This window comes from Rhinoderma darwinii, chromosome 5 (assembly GCF_050947455.1).
Source record: "Rhinoderma darwinii isolate aRhiDar2 chromosome 5, aRhiDar2.hap1, whole genome shotgun sequence".
NCBI lineage: Eukaryota > Metazoa > Chordata > Amphibia > Anura > Rhinodermatidae > Rhinoderma > Rhinoderma darwinii.
The window spans coordinates 337,529,580-337,550,014 of record NC_134691.1 but is presented as its reverse complement, the minus strand read 5'-3'; the positions used below and the strand labels follow the sequence as shown (position 1 = coordinate 337,550,014).

Here is a 20,435-nt window from a genome sequence, read left to right as displayed (position 1 = left end):
TAATGTAATGTATGTACACAGAGACTCCACCAGCAGAATAGTGAGTGCAGCTCCTGCATCTTTATGTAGAATTTTCTACATGTTTCTACAGTCGCTTGTTTACAAGCTTGGTGGAATTTTCTCGCACCCCGCCCCCCTTCTATAGATATTGTAATGTTTCTGTCCTGTATCACGCACATTAAAAGCCGCTTGGCTGGAAACTACTCAGCAGCAAGCAATTTATGTTCAATAGCAGCTATTAAGACACAATTGCTCGGATCTCTGCGCAGCTTTTTCAATTCCAGAAATGGGTTTCATCGTAAAAAAAAATAAGGTTAAATAGGATTTACTTATTCTTAATGGTGCCGCTGGATGATCTGCGGAGGGATGTAATAGTCGTGATAAGTCACTGAGGTTGTTAACAATTGTCAGGAGATACGTAGGATATGGAAACAACGACAGCCACTAAATCCGTAGACACTTGGTACATTCCTGACACAGTGTAACAATTCTCAGATGTTACCGTTTCCAATAGTCTGTGTTTACAGAAGAGGTTATTGCCGTTAACACATGATGACTAAAGACGCTGGTAATTGGCAACTAGTGTAAAAGCCATTCAGAAAACTCATTCTCTATGTAAACAGGCTTTACTGCTGGATCGCTGCAGGAAAAAAAGCTTTAGGGTCAGTTCACACTGTTTTTTTGCGCTGATTTTGACGCGAAAACTACATTGTAATCAGCACCAAAAACGGTTGAAATCGCCCCCCACCCCATTGACTTTAATGGGATGCAGAAGTGGTTTTTTTTCCCGGGCAGCTTTTGGCTGCTCACGGGGAAAAAAAGCAGCGTGTCCTTTCTTGTCGCAGTTTCCGCCACTGCCCTCCCATTGAAATCGAGGCAGAAAAGGAACGCTTTCTTAGCGTTTTTTCCTGTGGTTTTTGCCCTTGGTTCTTGCATTAGCTTCAATGGCCACAGGCGAAAAACAGAGGAAAAACCGCCGAAAAAAAAGTGCAGGTCAAAAGTTTTGTTGACGTGGAAACCCCGTCATAATCGGCGCAAAAAAAAAAAACGGAGTGAGCACCGTGGCAAAATCTGCCTCAAAATTCCTGAAGGGATTTTGAGGTAGATTTTTTTCTGCCTGCAAAAAAAACTCTCTGTGAACAGGGTCTTATTGTTAGATTGAATGAAAAGGCTCTAATGCTGGTTCTCAACAGAAAAAGCTTTACTGCTGGATCACTACAGAAAAGGCTTTAGGCCATGTAATACAAACAATAGTATTCTGTGCTGGTTGTCTGCATGTAAAGGCTCTAGTTCTGGTTCTCTGCAATAAGGCTCTAGTTCTGGTTCTCTGCAATAAGGCTCTAGTTCTGGTTCTCTGCAGTAAAGGTTCTGGTTCTCTGCAGTAAAGGCTCTGGTTCTGGTTCTCTGCAGTAAAGGCTCTAGTTTTGGTTCTCTGCGTAGAGGCTGTAGTTCTGGTTCTCTGCAGTAAAGGCTCTAGCTAGTTCTGGTTCTCTGCAGTAAAGGCTCTAGTTTTGGTTCTCTGCGTAGAGGCTATAGTTCTGGTTCTCTGCAGTAAAGGCTCTAGTTCTGGTTCTCTGCAGTAAAGGCTCTAGTTCTGGTTCTCTACATAAAAAAAAAGCTACAATGTTGTCACAAATAGCGCCAATTATGCTGTTACTCACACTTTAGCTTCCTGGCGGCGGATCGGCCGTTTTCTAGATGACCCTTGTCTGGCATCCTTAATCACTGTTATATTTATTTAAAGTTCTTGAGCTTGTTTCGACACCCTATTGCTTCATCTCACTAATGGTTAAACCCTGCTCCACCTCCTATCACCCAACTAGGCCCCCTGCACACGACCGTATTTTTCTTCCGGAATTATGGACCGTAATTACGGACCCATTCATTTCTATGGGCCACGGACACCTTTCCGTATTTTTACGGATAGGTGTCCGTTTCATAAAAATGATCCGTAAGAAATAGAACTCGTCTGTAATTACGGAAGCGTTGCTAGGCAACACCTGTTTTTCAGATGTTGCACATCATTTGTGGTTTTCTTCTTTTTGCGGATCCGTAAATACAGATGCACTACGGACGGTATTTACGGGCACCGTTACGTATATGCTGATAATTTACGGATGACTATAAATTACTACGGATCCGTTTTTACGGATGGATGAAATCTACGGTATGCATGGGGCCTTACCCTTCACTCTGGGCCAGAGCGATTTAGTTCATTATTTCCCAGTTGCGTACATTGGTGGGCTTGCTTGTTTCCTGACTACATTTGACTTCCGCCTGCCATGACCTTCTACGAGTCTCTCTATGTATTGACCCTACTCAGCCGGCACTGACCTCTGCCTGCCTTGTTACCACAAATCGGTGTCCCCATTTTCTGTACACCTCAGCAATTCCTAACGGAGTCTACTCCGGGGGTAGTGACCTGGGGATTCTCAGCAACGAAGTGCAGATCCCTGTAAAGAGGTTAAAGGGAAATACCTGGGAGTCCCTTAGACTCCGCTCCCTGGATTAGCCCCAAGCCAATACAGAGAGTTCACATCTTCCGCCTTTGGCTTAGTAACAACGGTGAGTTCCCTTTAATGGTTTAACGCTCATTTTCTACAGAAAAATACTTTTATTTTTGGTTCTTTACATAAAAAGCTGTAGTGCTAGATCTCCACCACAAGTCGTTTTGCAGATTCTTTGCAGAAAAAGTTTTAGTGCTAGATCTCTACTGGAAAAGCTTTAGTGCTGGTTCTCTATAGAAAAGGCTTTAGTGCTGGTTCTCTACGGAAAAGACTTTAGTGCTGGTTCTTTACAGAAAAGGCTTTAATGCTGGTTCTTTACAGAATAGTATTTTGGGCTAGTACTTTACAGGAAAAGGTTGGCTCTCTCCAGAAAAAATCGCAGCGATTACTCCGCAAAAATCGCAACTCTGGAAAAATCATACTACGCTCTCCTCTTACCTGCAGTCTGGCCTCCTGGGATAATGTTTCACACTATGTGACCGCCGCAGCTAATCACAAGCTGCCGCATCACATGTCCTCCAACGTCATCCAGGGAGGCCGAAATAAGTATGGGCGCTTTATTACGCAGCGGAAATTCTGTCTGAAAAACCGCACCACAATTTGGTGTGATTTTTAGGATGGAAGGGGCTATGGGTTCCAGGTAGGATACGCTGCATGATTTTTACACAGCATATCCGTCCCGTGGGAACCCGGACGAAAGGTTTCATTGCTAGATCTCTACAAAAAGGTTTTAGTGTTGGTTCAGAACAGAAAACATTTTGGTATTGGAAAAGTACTTCACAGGAAAAGCTTTAATATAGTCTCTCTTCAGAAAAGTATTATAGCTGATTCTCTACTGAAAAAGCTTCAGTGCTGGATCTCTACAGAAAAGGCTTTAGTGCAGCTTCTCTCTGAAATACAAAAACAGTGCAAACGCTTTATAGAAAGACATATAATTCTGGTTCTCTACAGTAAAAGCATAAATTCTGTTTACAGAAATTTCTAAAGAACTAAAAAACACACACAGGTGTCACATGAATATTTGTCCCCTATGATCAATGCTTTGGGTGGAATATTCAAAAAGAGATGTATCAAACACTGCCATAAAATATAGGCTATTTTAACGGTAAAAGCAGTGTTGCTTACCAGATATTACCAAACCACAAATCTCAAGATGTCAACAGTTATCCCAATATTATCTTTAATAGAGGGTAGATATTGTGGTAATTTCCCTTTAAAATTACTCAATTATACCGCGAGTCTTTCTTGACATTCGAGTTAATGAACATTAGAGGCCAATATGTCATTACAAATAAATAGTTTCCAAAGTTAATGACTAAAAATGTAACAATGATTGACAAACACTTATCTGCTGAACCAGGGACACGTCAAATACAATCCTATAGGCTACAGGTATAATTCTAATGTATCCAATAAGCTGACCAGATATACTGTACATGGTACATAGGGGGCAGTATTACAGTAGTTATATTCTTGTATATAGGGGGCAGTATTATAGTAGTTATATTCTTGTATATAGGGGGCAGTATTATAGTAGTTATATTCTTGTATATAGGGGGCAGTATTATAATAGTTATATTCTTGTATATAGGAGCAGTATTATAGTAGTTATATTCTTGTATATAGGGGCAGTATTATAGTAGTTATATTCTTGTACATAGGGGGCAGTATTATAGTAGTTATATTCTTGTATATAGGAGGCAGTATTATAGTAGTTATATTCTTGTATATAGAGGCAGTATTATAGTAGTTATATTCTTGTATATAGGTCGCAGTATTATAGTAGTTATATTCTTGTATATAGGGGGCAGTATTATAGTAGTTATATTCTTGTATATAGGAGACAGTATTATAGTAGTTATATTCTTGTATATAGGAGCAGTATTATAGTAGTTATATTCTTTTATATAGGGGCAGTATTATAGTAGTTATATTCTTGTATATAGGAGGCAGTATTGTCAGGTCCGCATTTCACACCGAATAACCACCTCTGTAAATTGAAAGCTGAAGGCATGCCTGGAGAGAAGTACACCACACAAATGTCTGAGGTACAGCTTCAATGTCAGCCAGGAGGGACTGAACTTTATTCAGAACAAAGAAACACACACAGAGAAGACACATGCCCCTCCCTATAGATGTGTGACTTGCTTGAATTCCATTGGCTCTTCTGCTGTAACTTTTGCTATACATTCTTCTGCACACTCCTCTTTGCATTCCAGGGGGCGGTGTCTTCCATAGGTGTGTCCGACATGAACAAAGAACTTGTTATATATATCAGTATATTACACAAAGAACTGAAATGTATATACATATATGTGAGGATAATATTTTTCAGACAATATACATAGTAATGATCCCTGACAGTCCCCCCTAAAAATATTATTACTCTATCCCTGAGTCTTGCCTAGCAACCTACCACTGACCACTCGAACCAGGCGGGTAGGGGTTTTGGATTTCTTCACCAGCTTGAGACGAGCTACTCCTGATGAGTAACCCCCCTTTGTACCTGGACTTCCAAGGTGTCGGAGTGGTCCTAACTTTCCCTATTCTCCTCTGGATACAGGATGGTTGTCTTGGTATAATCTACAAACCACTGCTGGTTGTAATATATATATATATATATTAATCCGGTCTACATTTTTATTAACAGTAATAATTGTCGCACTGTCACTTACTGTCCTAATGGGACTTTACCCCTGCAGATATGACAGGTCATGGGCAGCACAGTGACCTTCACCTCACACCTTCACATAAAACTCCTCAGATTGTAATTTGCAGTACCGTGGCATATTTACACACATTATAATTATAAACCTCAGACATTATAAACAATAGGGCCTCAGCTAATAACATAATGCTATCACCAATCTCATGCTATCACCCTCAGGTCTCGGGTCCCATCAGTTCATTGCCAGTCCTGTACACCATCGTCGTCTTCTTCTTCTCCTGTCTTCTGCTCTTCACTGACTGTCACCCTCAGGGTAACCCACACAATTGTGGAGTCAGACTACGTTGGTGTCCAGTGGGGGAGTTATTATTACCCCCTCCTGGTCACTTACTTATCAAAACACTTGATCCTGCTGACGGATTCACTCAGGTCTTTGGTCTTTACTTTGCTGATGTCATCAGGACTTGGTTTGGTCCTTCTCATCTGTCCGACACCGTCTCCTTTAGTTTACGTCATCAGGCTGTACATAGCACCGCATGTTGTGAGCCTGGGGTGAGATCCCACGTAGGCGGATTAGTGGAGTTGTATTGTGACTATCAAACCCTCCGCATCTGTACTCTTCCTCTGGCAAGTTACTTGTCTGGGCGGCCGCTTAGAGTTGTGACACTGCCGTCAGTTCATGATAAACGCGTTGTACTGGCTCAGGCTGCGCCTGCCGCATCTCAGTGATGGAGTTCATCGTGTTAAAAGTCTTTTAGTTCATATTTACTGGCACTTGCTGGGGACCCCCAACTCTTGTCAATTGTTAAAATAAATACTAATCTGGTGATAACATCATCCGCATACATTATAAACGTTGTTCTAAGTACATACAATAATGTCAGGCCCTTAAACAACATCAAACACCTTTATATATATATATATGGAAAACCTTCTCTGTTACAATGGACAGGGCACCTAGAAGATGTGTGATTACTGGGTACATTTCATTTGCACTTGGTGATACCCTTTCAGCAGGATTTGTACCTTGATCTCAGCTGATCGCCTGGAACATCTCCACCTCACAGAAAGATACACAGATTCCACATGTTTATCTGACAAGCGTCTTAAACCTATTTTTCTTACTCTAATCTGGTTCGTTCTACCTGGGAAGGCCTCTCAAGGTCGGTTCTCTTCGTGGGAGGCGGGTATGATAAGGTTGGCACCGGTCTGCCAGGACTGTTCTGTAGGCAAATCAAACAGCTCTAACAGAATTTAGCAGCGACAGCTGTAAAACCTGGGACATACCAATTAGATCTTACCAAATCGATCCTTGCAGTCTTGGGGCATATGTGAGGTCATACACCATCAAAACAAGTGCCATCAAGAGTGAATTGGGTGCCACCGTTCACCTTCCTTTATCCGTCCACATTCTGTTAGAATCTGGTTCTCCCGCCTTCCGCTCCCAGTTGGACACTTCCTGTGGAGAACAAGCTTTTTCATTGCATAAACATTAATTGATCTTAATCAGATAATTCAATTGAAGAAAAACATTAACAAATAGCATCTTTACATCAAACGTTCACACTGGTCAGTAACTAAAACTTACAAATTGATTCTTCTTCTTTATATACATATCTATACATACACATATACACTGCACGGAATTCTCTGCTCTAAAATTTCCCTTTCACAACAAAAATAAAAATAAACAAATAAAAATGTTTTCTAATGGGAATATTCCACTTCTGTACCTTTTATCTGACGCATGACTCTAATAGTCCAATGCTAAGGCTGGTCCAGAACTTTACATAAAACTTAACCTCAATATTTAATATTCCCACAACCCTTCTTAAATACAGTTATTAATCAAACTAACCTTGGGACAATGTCTAGAGAACTGCTGACATCTTATCATTGTACAAACACCAGTTCAATACTTGGGATAACATTGTTCCCCTGTCACTTACACACAACGTCTGTAGTGGGGAAAATACAGGCCGGGCTTCAGGCCCCCCTGAGAATAGGTCTACACATACGAGCACCGCGTCATACACTTCTACCTCCGGTAGTTGTATGTTCTGCAGTCGCTGGGACTGTTAATCTGGCCGGGCTGCACTTTTCACAGGTACCTTTGCTGTTTTACCTATGTCATGCCGTGCGCACATCACGCCGGCTGCTACAAACCTAGTGGTGGCATTATTGTATCCAGGGACAAGCCAATTTACTGACACCTGGCTGCACATATCCTTGTTGTCAGGTCTGTCTTCTCTCGCTCTCTCAATTGGCTTACCCGATGATCCAATAAAGTTCCTACTACCAATGGGCCCATAATTGTGGGCGATGCCAAAAGCGTACCTAGAGTCAGTGTAAATGTCGGCCGTCTTACCTTCTGCCAGGTTACAAGCCTCAGCGAGCACCTCCAGCTCCGCTCCTTGAGATGAACAAGAAGGTGAGAGTGGTTTCTGGATGATTTACCTGGTGCTTCGTATCCCGGCTTGTACATACTGTATAATAAAATATCTCTTTATTACAAATTTACATTAAAAACCCATGTCACATATAGATAGAACATCTCAAAGGGGTGGCGTCTTCATTCTCTAAAATAAAACCAAATGTTATACACTTCTCCACACTCATCTGATAATCCAGAATACCTTGAGAATCTCACTTTTATCAGGTTCTGCAAATACTTGATTAATTAAAAAAAACAAATAAAAAGAAAACATTCCTAAAAACTTTACATCAAATTAACAATGTCCAGACAATTTTTGTTTTGCCTTCCCCCTCATCTTAATCCATAAAGACTCGTGTGAGTGACGTCACCTCTGCCTCCTGTGTAAATTTGCTGGAGGGGGATGGTCTCTTACACAACCATCTACACAAACCTCAAAATGTAGGTTACTCTCATACACATTTAATCTGGATTACTCATTGAGGTCTCTTACACATTTTAGATCTCCTGAAACCAAATTAATTAACTCAAAACAAACCAAAATTGTACCTGATCAGTTCCTTCACCCTTCCCCCCTTTGTGGACTCTGCGAAAGTAATGTAGCAGAGTTCAAAACTACATCTCAACATAACAAAGTCTGGCACTCTATCTGTGCGGCACTAGTTTAACCCCCTGTAATGTGCAACAGCCTGAAACAAAAATGACTTTTTCCTGACAAACATTTGATCTTTACAATGACATAATTTCTATGTGAAATCAAAAATAGAACAATTGTAGTTAGTTATTCAATAAAACAGAAAATATTATCTCTGATCACATTAATTACTGCAAACCAATAAACAGTATAACGGTGGGGGCACATACATTTTCAAAACCCCCATGTCTCACAGTATCTGTAGTTTAATACATCTGAATTAACATCAAAACACATGAAATCTGATCACATAAATATCGGAACGTTTATAAACAACAGCGCATGCGCAAAAGAGAAGAAATTTATTTCGGTTTGTAGACATTACTGATATATATATATCAGCAGTGCATATTGAAATCCCTTTGTCCCATCAGCCCTGCAGACTGCACCCAGTCAGCCCCCCTCCTCCTCCCAAACACAGCACACTACAGGGGAGAGGGAGGGGGGTCACACACTCATTTCTCACAACTTCTCACAGCTTCTCACAATCTTAACACTTTCAATGCCGGCAAAACAACATACGTATCTGCAATCATTCATCACACCATTGTATAGGAATTATCTACGTTAATGTTTAACCATACAATCTGTCGGCCACCATCTCTATATTATGATGACGTGTTGCTTCATCTGTGAACTAGACTGGAACTTCTGTAAATAGAAAAAAAACACTACAAATGACAAAATTAACAAGGTGATTATTTCATACTGATTTGGTTGGGCCGGGCGTGGCCACATCAGGGGCAGGGGGGGGCAGCCTCTCCCATTGGAAACACAGTGCGCAGCTGTGAAGGGGGGGTGGTTTCCCACCCACAATGAGGACACACTCAACATGAGGTACGGACGCCATTACCGGGCGTTGGCTGGTCCTGTTTTCTAATACATATAACATACAATACCTTTCTTATTCCTAACTTCCATTCACTTCACCAAATCATGAATAGGATCGGGTGATCCTGATGATTTGAATATGGACCGTAAACCATCCATTCTAACAGTCTATATTATACACGTAATTTATATAACAATTTTCGATCTGCAACTCTTGGTCTGGCAGGAAATAATATAATTTCACAGTCTCCAACGCTAAGTCTCGCCGAAATAGTATAAACTCTAGTCTGCAATGTATTTATCATTACATCTCGCTAGAATTATAAAAAATCTTTAATTAGACTCTCAAAAATATTCAATTAGACTCTCTGGCCTCGCTGGAAATATTAAAAATTCCACAGTCTGCAGCTCTCTGGTCGTGTTATATAACTTTATCCAGTCCCTAATTACCCAGAGGATGGTTAGTCGGGCGCGACTAGGGTCTCACAGGTTTCCAACCTCACAGCGGAAAATATCACCTCTGTCGCCTGAGATAATCCAGGAAATCAACAAAAGGGTTCTACAGATCGCTACAAGACTGCCCACTAACACAGATAAGACGAAGATTTATAAAATCAATTCGCTTACCGTGTTATTGCGGAGGTGATCAAATTCCTTCAGTGGGCAACTTTGAGTCCTCTGTTTCACCCTGTGATTGTCGACTGTCCGGATTTTGATTTTTCCTCGAGTGAGGTCCCGGCTTCGGCACCAAATGTCAGGTCCGCATTTCACACCGAATAACCACCTCTGTAAATTGAAAGCTGAAGGCATGCCTGGAGAGAAGTACACCACACAAATGTCTGAGGTACAGCTTCAATGTCAGCCAGGAGGGACTGAACTTTATTCAGAACAAAGAAACACACACAGAGAAGACACATGCCCCTCCCTATAGATGTGTGACTTGCTTGAATTCCATTGGCTCTTCTGCTGTAACTTTTGCTATACATTCTTCTGCACACTCCTCTTTGCATTCCAGGGGGCGGTGTCTTCCATAGGTGTGTCCGACATGAACAAAGAACTTGTTATATATATCAGTATATTACACAAAGAACTGAAATGTATATACATATATGTGAGGATAATATTTTTCAGACAATATACATAGTAATGATCCCTGACAGTATTATAGTAGTTATATTCTTGTATATAGGGGGCAGTATTATAGCAGTTATATTCTTGTATATAGGAGCAGTATTATAGTAGTTATATTCTTGTATATAGGAGCAGTATTATAGTAGTTATATTCTTGTATATAGGGGCAGTATTATAGTAGTTGTATTCTTGTATATAGGAGGCAGTATTATAGTAGTTATATTCTTGTATATAGGGGCAGTATTATAGTAGTTATAATCTTGTATATAGGGGCAGTATTATAGTAGTTATATTCTTGTATATAGGTGCAGTATTATAGTAGTTATATTCTTGTATATAGGGGGCAGTATTATAGTAGTTATATTCTTGTATATAGTGGCAGTATTATAGTAGTTGTATTCTTGTATATAGGGAGCAGTATTATAGTAGTTATAATCTTGTATATAGGGGCAGTATTATGTAGTTCTATTCTTGTATATAGGAGGCAGTATTATAGTAGTTATATTCTTGTATATAGGAGCAGTATTATAGTAGTTATAATCTTGTATATAGGGGCAGTATTATAGTAGTTCTATTCTTGTATATAGGAGGCAGTATTATAGTAGTTATATTCTTGTATATAGGGGGCAGTATTATAGTAGTTATATTCTTGCATATAGGGGGCAGTATTATAGTAGTTATATTCTTGTATATAGGGGCAGTATTATAGTAGTTATATTCTTGTACATAGGGGCTGTATTATAGTAGTTATATTCTTGTATATAGGAGCAGTATTATAGTAGTTATATTCTTGTATATAGGAGCAGTATTATAGTAGTTATATTCTTGTATATAGGAGCAGTATTATAGTAGTTATATTCTTGTATATAGGGGCAGTATTATAGTAGTTATATTCTTGTACATAGGGGGCAGTATTATAGTAGTTATGTTCTTGTATATAGGGGGCAGTATTATAATAGTTATATTCTTGTATATAGGAGCAGTATTATAGTAGTTATATTCTTGTATATAGGGGCAGTATTATAGTAGTTATATTCTTGTACATAGGGGGCAGTATTATAGTAGTTATATTCTTGTATATAGGAGGCAGTATTATAGTAGTTATATTCTTGTATATAGAGGCAGTATTATAGTAGTTATATTCTTGTATATAGGAGCAGTATTATAGTAGTTATATTCTTGTATATAGGTCGCAGTATTATAGTAGTTATATTCTTGTATATAGGGGGCAGTATTATAGTAGTTATATTCTTGTATATAGGAGACAGTATTATAGTAGTTATATTCTTGTATATAGGAGCAGTATTATAGTACTTATATTCTTTTATATAGGGGCAGTATTATAGTAGTTATATTCTTTTATATAGGGGCAGTATTATAGTAGTTATATTCTTGTATATAGGAGGCAGTATTATAGTAGTTATATTCTTGTATATAGGGGGCAGTATTATAGCAGTTATATTCTTGTATATAGGAGCAGTATTATAGTAGTTATATTCTTGTATATAGGAGGCAGTATTATAGTAGTTATATTCTTGTATATAGGGGCAGTATTATAGTAGTTGTATTCTTGTATATAGGAGGCAGTATTATAGTAGTTATATTCTTGTATATAGGGGCAGTATTATAGTAGTTATAATCTTGTATATAGGGGCAGTATTATAGTAGTTATATTCTTGTATATAGGTGCAGTATTATAGTAGTTATATTCTTGTATATAGGGGGCAGTATTATAGTAGTTATATTCTTGTATATAGTGGCAGCATTATAGTAGTTGTATTCTTGTATATAGGGAGCAGTATTATAGTAGTTATAATCTTGTATATAGGGGCAGTATTATAGTAGTTCTATTCTTGTATATAGGAGGCAGTATTATAGTAGTTATATTATTGTATATAGGAGCAGTATTATAGTAGTTATAATCTTGTATATAGGGGCAGTATTATAGTAGTTCTATTCTTGTATATAGGAGGCAGTATTATAGTAGTTATATTCTTGTATATAGGGGCAGTATTATAGTAGTTATATTCTTGCATATAGGGGGCAGTATTATAGTAGTTATATTCTTGTATATAGGGGCAATATTATAGTAGTTATATTCTTGTATATAGGGGCAGTATTATAGTAGTTATATTCTTGTATATGAGGTAGTATTATAGCAGTTATATTCTTGTATATAGGGTATAGTATTATAGTAGTTATATTCTTGTATATAGGGGGCAGTATTATAGTAATTATATTCTTGTATATAGGGGCCAGTATTATAGTAGTTATATTCTTGTATATAGGGGCAGTATTATAGTAGTTATATTCTTGTATATAGTGGGTAGTATTATAGTAGTTATATTCTTGTATATAGGGGCAGTATTATAGTAGTTATATTCTTGTACATAGGGGCTGTATTATAGTAGTTATATTCTTGTATATAGGAGCAGTATTATAGTAGTTATATTCTTGTATATAGGAGCAGTATTATAGTAGTTATATTCTTGTATATAGGGGCCAGTATTATAGTAGTTATATTCTTGTATATAGGGGCAGTATTATAGTAGTTATATTCTTGTATATATGGGCAGTATTATAGTAGTTATATTCTTGTATATAGGAGCAGTATTATAGTAGTTATATTCTTGTATATAGGGGGCAGTATTATAGTAGATATATTCTTGTATATAGGGGGCAGTATTATAGTAGTTATATTCTTGTATATAGGAGACAGTATTATAGTAGTTATATTCTTGTATATAGGGGCAGTATTATAGTAGTTATATTCTTGTATATAGGGGCAGTATTATAGTAGTTATATTCTTGTATATAGGGGCAGTATTATAGTAGTTATATTCTTGTATATGGGGGCAGTATTATAGTATTTATATTCTTGTATATAGGGGGCAGTGTTATAGTAGTTATATTCTTGTATATAGGAGCAGTATTATAGTAGTTATATTCTTGTATATAGGGGGCAGTATTAAAGTAGTTATATTCTTGTACATAGGGGGCAGTATTATAGTAGTTATATTCTTGTATATAGGGGGCAGTATTATAGTAGTTATATTCTTGTATATAGGGGCAGTATTATAGTAGTTATATTCTTGTATATAGGGGCAGTATTATAGTAGTTATATTCTTGTATATAGGGGGCAGTATTATAGTAGTTATATTCTTGTATATAGGGGCCAGTATTATAGTAGTTATATTCTTGTATATAGGAGCAGTATTATAGTAGTTATATTCTTGTATATAGGAGCAGTATTATAGTAGTTATATTCTTGTATATAGGGAGCAGTATTATAGTAGTCATATTCTTGTATATAGGGGGCAGTATTATGGTAGTTATATTCTTGTATATAGGGGATAGTATTATAGTAGTTACATTTTTGTATATAGGGAGCAGTATTATAGTAGTTATATTCTTGTATCTTCTGGTATATAATTATATATGTACAGCTGGTATAAGTTATACATCTTCTTGTATATAGTGATATGGAGCATGCTGGTATAACCTATGTATATTCTGTATATAATTATATATGTGCAGCTGGTATAAGTTATACATCTTCTTGTATATAGTGATATGGAGCATGCTGGTATAACCTGGGTATCTTCTGTATATAATTATATATGTACAGCTGGTATAAGTTATACATCTTCTTGTATATAGTGATATGGAGCATGCTGGTATAACCTGGGTATCTTCTGTATATAATTATATATGTACAGCTGGTATAAGTTATACATCTTCTTGTATATAGTGATATGGAGCATGCTGGTATAACCTGGGTATCTTCTGTATATAATTATATATGTACAGCTGGTATAAGTTATACATCTTCTTGTATATAGTGATATGTAGCATGCTGGTATAACCTGGGTATCTTCTGTATATAATTATATATGTACAGCTGGTATAAGTTATACATCTTCCTGTATATAGTGATATGGAGCATGCTGGTATAACCTGGGTATCTTCTGTATATAATTATATATGTACAGCTGGTATAAGTTATATATCTTCTTGTATATAGTGATATGGAGCATGCTGGTATAACCTGGGTATCTCCTGTATATAATTATGTATGTACAGCTGCTATAAGTTATACATCTTCTTGTATATAGTGATATGGAGCATGCTGGTATAACCTGGGTATCTTCTGTATATAATTATATATGTACAGCTGGTATAAGTTATACATCTTCCTGTATATAGTGATATGGAGCATGCTGGTATAACCTGGGTATCTCCTGTATATAATTATATATGTACAGCTGGTATAAGTTATACATCTTCTTGTATATAGTGATATGGAGCATGCTGGTATAACCTGGGTATCTTCTGTATATAATTATATATGTACAGCTGGTAAAAGTTATATATCTTCTTGTATATAGTGATATGGAGCACGCTGGTATAACCTATGTATATTCTGTATATAATTATATATGTACAGCTGGTATAAGTTATACATCTTCTTGTATATAGTGATATTGAGCATGCTGGTATAACCTGGGTATCTCCTGTATATAATTATATATGTACAGCTGGTATATGTTATACATCTTCTTGTATATAGTGATATGGAGCATGCTGGTATAACCTGGGTATATTCAGTATATAATTATATATGTATGGCTGGTATAAGTTATACATTTTCTTGTATATAGCGATATGGACCGTGCTGGTATAACCTGGGTATCTTCTGTATATAATTATATATGTACAGCTGGTATAAGTTATATATCTTCTTGTATATAGTGATATGGAGCATGCTGGTATAACCTGGGTATCTCCTGTATATAATTATATATGTACAGCTGGTATAAGTTACACATCTTCTTGTATATAGTGATATGGAGCATGCTGGTATAACCTGGGTATCTTCTGTATATATTTATATATGTACAGCTGGTATAAGTTATACATCTTCTTGTATATAGTGATATGGTACATGCTGGTATAACCTGGGTATCTTCTGTATATAATTATATATGTACAGCTGGTATAAGTTATACATCTTCTTGTATATAGTGATATGGAGCATGCTGGTATAACCTATGTATATTCTGTATATAATTATATATGTACAGCTGGTATAAGTTATACATCTTCTTGTATATAGTGATATGGAGCATGCTGGTATAACCTATGTATATTCTGTATATAACTATATATGTACAGCTGGTATAAGTTATACATCTTCTTGTATACAGTGATATGGAGCATGCTGGTATAACCTGGACATCTTCTGTATAGAATTATATATGTACAGCTGGTATAAGTTATACATATTCTTATATATATAGTGATATGCAGCATGCTGGTATAACCTGGGTATCTTCTGTATATAATTATATATGTACAGCTGGTATAAGTTATACATCATCTTGTATATAGTGATATGGAGCATGCTGGTATAACCTGGGTATCTTCTGTATATAATTATATATGTACAGCTGGTATAAGTTATACATCTTCTTGTATATAGTGATATGGAGCATGCTGGTATAACCTGGGTATCTTATGTATATAATTATATATGTACAGCTGGTATAAGTTATACATCTTCTTGTATATAGTGATATGGAGCATGCTGGTATAACCTGGGTATCTTCTGTATATAATTATATATGTACAGCTGGTATAAGTTATATATCTTCTTGTATATAGTGATATGGAGCATGCTGGTATAACCTGGGTATCTCCTGTATATAATTATGTATGTACAGCTGCTATAAGTTATACATCTTCTTGTATATAGTGATATGGAGCATGCTGGTATAACCTGGGTATCTTCTGTATATAATTATATATGTACAGCTGGTATAAGTTATACATCTTCCTGTATATAGTGATATGGAGCATGCTGGTATAACCTGGGTATCTCCTGTATATAATTATATATGTACAGCTGGTATAAGTTATACATCTTCTTGTATATAGTGATATGGAGCATGCTGGTATAACCTGGGTATCTTCTGTATATAATTATATATGTACAGCTGGTAAAAGTTATATATCTTCTTGTATATAGTGATATGGAGCACGCTGGTATAACCTATGTATATTCTGTATATAATTATATATGTACAGCTGGTATAAGTTATACATCTTCTTGTATATAGTGATATTGAGCATGCTGGTATAACCTGGGTATCTCCTGTATATAATTATATATGTACAGCTGGTATATGTTATACATCTTCTTGTATATAGTGATATGGAGCATGCTGGTATAACCTGGGTATATTCAGTATATAATTATATATGTATGGCTGGTATAAGTTATACATTTTCTTGTATATAGCGATATGGACCGTGCTGGTATAACCTGGGTATCTTCTGTATATAATTATATATGTACAGCTGGTATAAGTTATATATCTTCTTGTATATAGTGATATGGAGCATGCTGGTATAACCTGGGTATCTCCTGTATATAATTATATATGTACAGCTGGTATAAGTTACACATCTTCTTGTATATAGTGATATGGAGCATGCTGGTATAACCTGGGTATCTTCTGTATATATTTATATATGTACAGCTGGTATAAGTTATACATCTTCTTGTATATAGTGATATGGTACATGCTGGTATAACCTGGGTATCTTCTGTATATAATTATATATGTACAGCTGGTATAAGTTATACATCTTCTTGTATATAGTGATATGGAGCATGCTGGTATAACCTATGTATATTCTGTATATAATTATATATGTACAGCTGGTATAAGTTATACATCTTCTTGTATATAGTGATATGGAGCATGCTGGTATAACCTATGTATATTCTGTATATAACTATATATGTACAGCTGGTATAAGTTATACATCTTCTTGTATACAGTGATATGGAGCATGCTGGTATAACCTGGACATCTTCTGTATAGAATTATATATGTACAGCTGGTATAAGTTATACATATTCTTATATATATAGTGATATGCAGCATGCTGGTATAACCTGGGTATCTTCTGTATATAATTATATATGTACAGCTGGTATAAGTTATACATCATCTTGTATATAGTGATATGGAGCATGCTGGTATAACCTGGGTATCTTCTGTATATAATTATATATGTACAGCTGGTATAAGTTATACATCTTCTTGTATATAGTGATATGGAGCATGCTGGTATAACCTGGGTATCTTATGTATATAATTATATATGTACAGCTGGTATAAGTTATACATCTTCTTGTATATAGTGATATGGAGCATGCTGGTATAACCTGGGTATCTTATGTATATAATTATATATGTACAGCTGGTATAAGTTATACATCTTCCTGTATATAGTGATATGGAGCATGCTGGTATAACCTGGGTATCTTCTGTATATAATTATATATGTACAGCTGGTATAAGTTATACATCTTCTTGTATATAGTGATATGGAGCACGCTGGTATAACCTGGGTATCTTCTGTATATAATTATATATGTACAGCTGGTATAAGTTATACATCTTCTAGTATATAGTGATGTGGGGCATGCTGGTATAACCTGGGTATCTTCTGTACATTATTATACTTTCTGGAAGTGCCATGTGATCATGTAGGTTTCATATGGTGCAGGTTTAAAGGGGTTAAGCTTGAAGTGAATATGAGTGATCCCAGTAATGCTGCCATACAACGTTTCTATAACCCGCTGAGAATACTTGGAGTAATATAAACCTATTATTAGACTCTTCTCTCAGCAGCCACATTAAGAAACATTAGAGGCTCAGAGCTGGATTGTGCATTTCATCAAGAACACGATACATAGAATTTCATGCAATAAAGCAAACATTAGGTTTGGAAATTCTTTTTTCCCATAAAGTTATTCAAGAGTTAATGAAATTGGTTCAACCAGCCTCATCAGGGTGTATGTGGGTCCTCAAGGAATGCCTTCATTCAGGTCTAGGGGACCTTGGGGGATCCAAAATGGGCCCCCGCTCTTCTTATGCCCAGGTTTGGTGTGCCCACTGAGTTGGGAGACTAATGGCCGGCCTGGGCATTCTGCTGTCCAGAATATGCACAGCAAAGTTAAAGCTTAATTTCAGTTCATTGTGGGCCCACATCTGTATCTGCCCCCCTGCCTGTCTAGCTGTTAACAGGAGTTAAATGACATCATTGAGCCCCCACAGATGCCCCTCATACTCACTCTGACTTAGATGCCTCCTTAAGCTTCCTGCCACCGATGCCCCCATAAGTTGCCTGCCACAGATGCCCCCATAAGTTGCCTGCCACAGATGCCCCCATACACTGTCTGCCACAGATGCCCCCATACACTGTCTGCCACAGATGCCCCCATACACTGTCACAGATGCCTCCATACACTGCCTGCCACAGATGCCCCCATACATTGCCTGCCACACATGCCCCCATACATTGCCTGCCACACATGCCCCCATACATTGCCTGCCAGATGCCCCCATACATTGCCTGCCACACATGCCCCCATACATTGCCTGCCACACATGCCCCCATACATTGCCTGCCACACATGCTCCCCATACATTGCCTGCAACACATACCCCCATACACTGCCTGCCACACATGCCCCCATACACTGCCTGCAACACATACCCTCACACACTGTCACAGATGCCTCCATACACTGCCTGCCACAGATGCCCCCATACATTGCCTGCCACACATGCCCCCATACATTGCCTGCCACACATGCCTCCCCATACACCGTCTGCCACACATGCCCCCATATACTGTCTGCCACACATGCCCCCCATACACCGTCTGCCACACATGCCCCCCATACACTGTCTGCCACTTTTACTTGTAAAAGTAGTAAATTATAGAAAAAGCAATATATATTTGGTATAGCCGTAGTCGTATTGACCCACAGAATAAAGTTAACATGTTGTTTTAATTGCACAGTGAATTTCGTTAAAACGGCGCGTAAAAAATCATGGAGGAATCGCAGTTTTTTTCATTTTCTACCCCACAAATAATTATTTTCCCGTTTCCTAGTACATTATATGGCAAAATAAATGGTGCTACGAAAAACTACAACTCGTCCCGCAAAAATCAAGCCCTCATAGGACTATATCGCCGGAAAAATAAAGACGTTATGACTTTTGGAAGGTGGGGAGGGAGCTGTTTTTTTATAGAGTCTATGAAAAAAACGGCTGAAGAAGTGACATGCACTTCTTTTTGAAAAACGGTCGCGAAAAAACGGCCCGTCGGAACAGAACGCAGTTTTTCCTATTGAAATCAATGGGCAGATGTTTGTAGGTGTTCGGTTTCCGATTTTTCAGCCGTTTTTCAGGACGTTTACGGCCCGAAAAACGTCTGAAAACACTCGGTGTGAACATACCCTGATATCAATGTGTTGTCTGTGTATACAGGACGGGTCCTCCAGAGAGAGAGAGAGAGAGAGACGCTCTATGTAACCGCACTCCACTCTGCCCAAGAAAAGAGGATCCTGAGCAGAGGACCCCCCTCTAATAACTCAGGATTCCCTAATAGCAGGTATGACAATGGGTTTTCTGAAAACTGGACAATCCCTTTAAGCTTTTCCGTGTTCTGGAATGTGGTCGTCGCATTATACTCGGGCTGTTTGTTTGTTTCTATCGTGTTCTGGAATGTGGTCGTCGCATTATACTCGGGCTGTTTGTTTGTTTCTATCATTTCGTTATTTACACATTTCATCCAGGTAACTCCAGACGGTCGTCTCCTGTATAATAGATCATTTACTCTTCAAATCTGACATGGTCCCGAGCGCAAATATTCTGTGTAGAGGGGGAGGGGAGGCGACGAGCTGCGTCTACGCACGCAATTTCCTGCAGCGAGTCCATCAGAATAATAACCTTTTGTCTTGGTGTAATCTTTCCTCCTGATCCCAGGGATACATTATAACCATTAGCGCATATTCTTTGTCATAGTAATTACACCGTTACACGCGAATGCCGAGCGCCAATGTTCCGGATGTGACTCACAGTTCAGCGCTGTGACAAAATGACAAGACGTATTAAAAAGAAATATTTTTTCCTGTAAAATAAACAAGCCATATTTATGTATATTTCGTTCTCGGTGGCGATTGCTGCATAATTATGTTTTCGTTGGGCGATTCTCCTGCTCTGGAGGACGGTCGGTGACTGACGATGACGGATCCGGATCAATTATATTTCATGACTGACCCCAAGATGACTCCAGTGCTTCTC

The 20,435-nt window shown here is 37.7% G+C and overlaps 1 long non-coding RNA gene across 1 annotated transcript in view; it reads right to left on the bottom strand.

The window, feature by feature from the left end:
• Positions 1-3,283: 3,283 nt before the first annotated feature.
• The window catches only part of LOC142653077 (uncharacterized), a 37,189-nt gene continuing 20,037 nt past the window's right edge, over positions 3,284-20,435 (bottom strand). The window contains exon 3 of the long non-coding RNA XR_012848042.1: positions 3,284-3,397. This is a non-coding gene — a long non-coding RNA (uncharacterized LOC142653077). The remainder of the gene's footprint in view (positions 3,398-20,435) is intronic.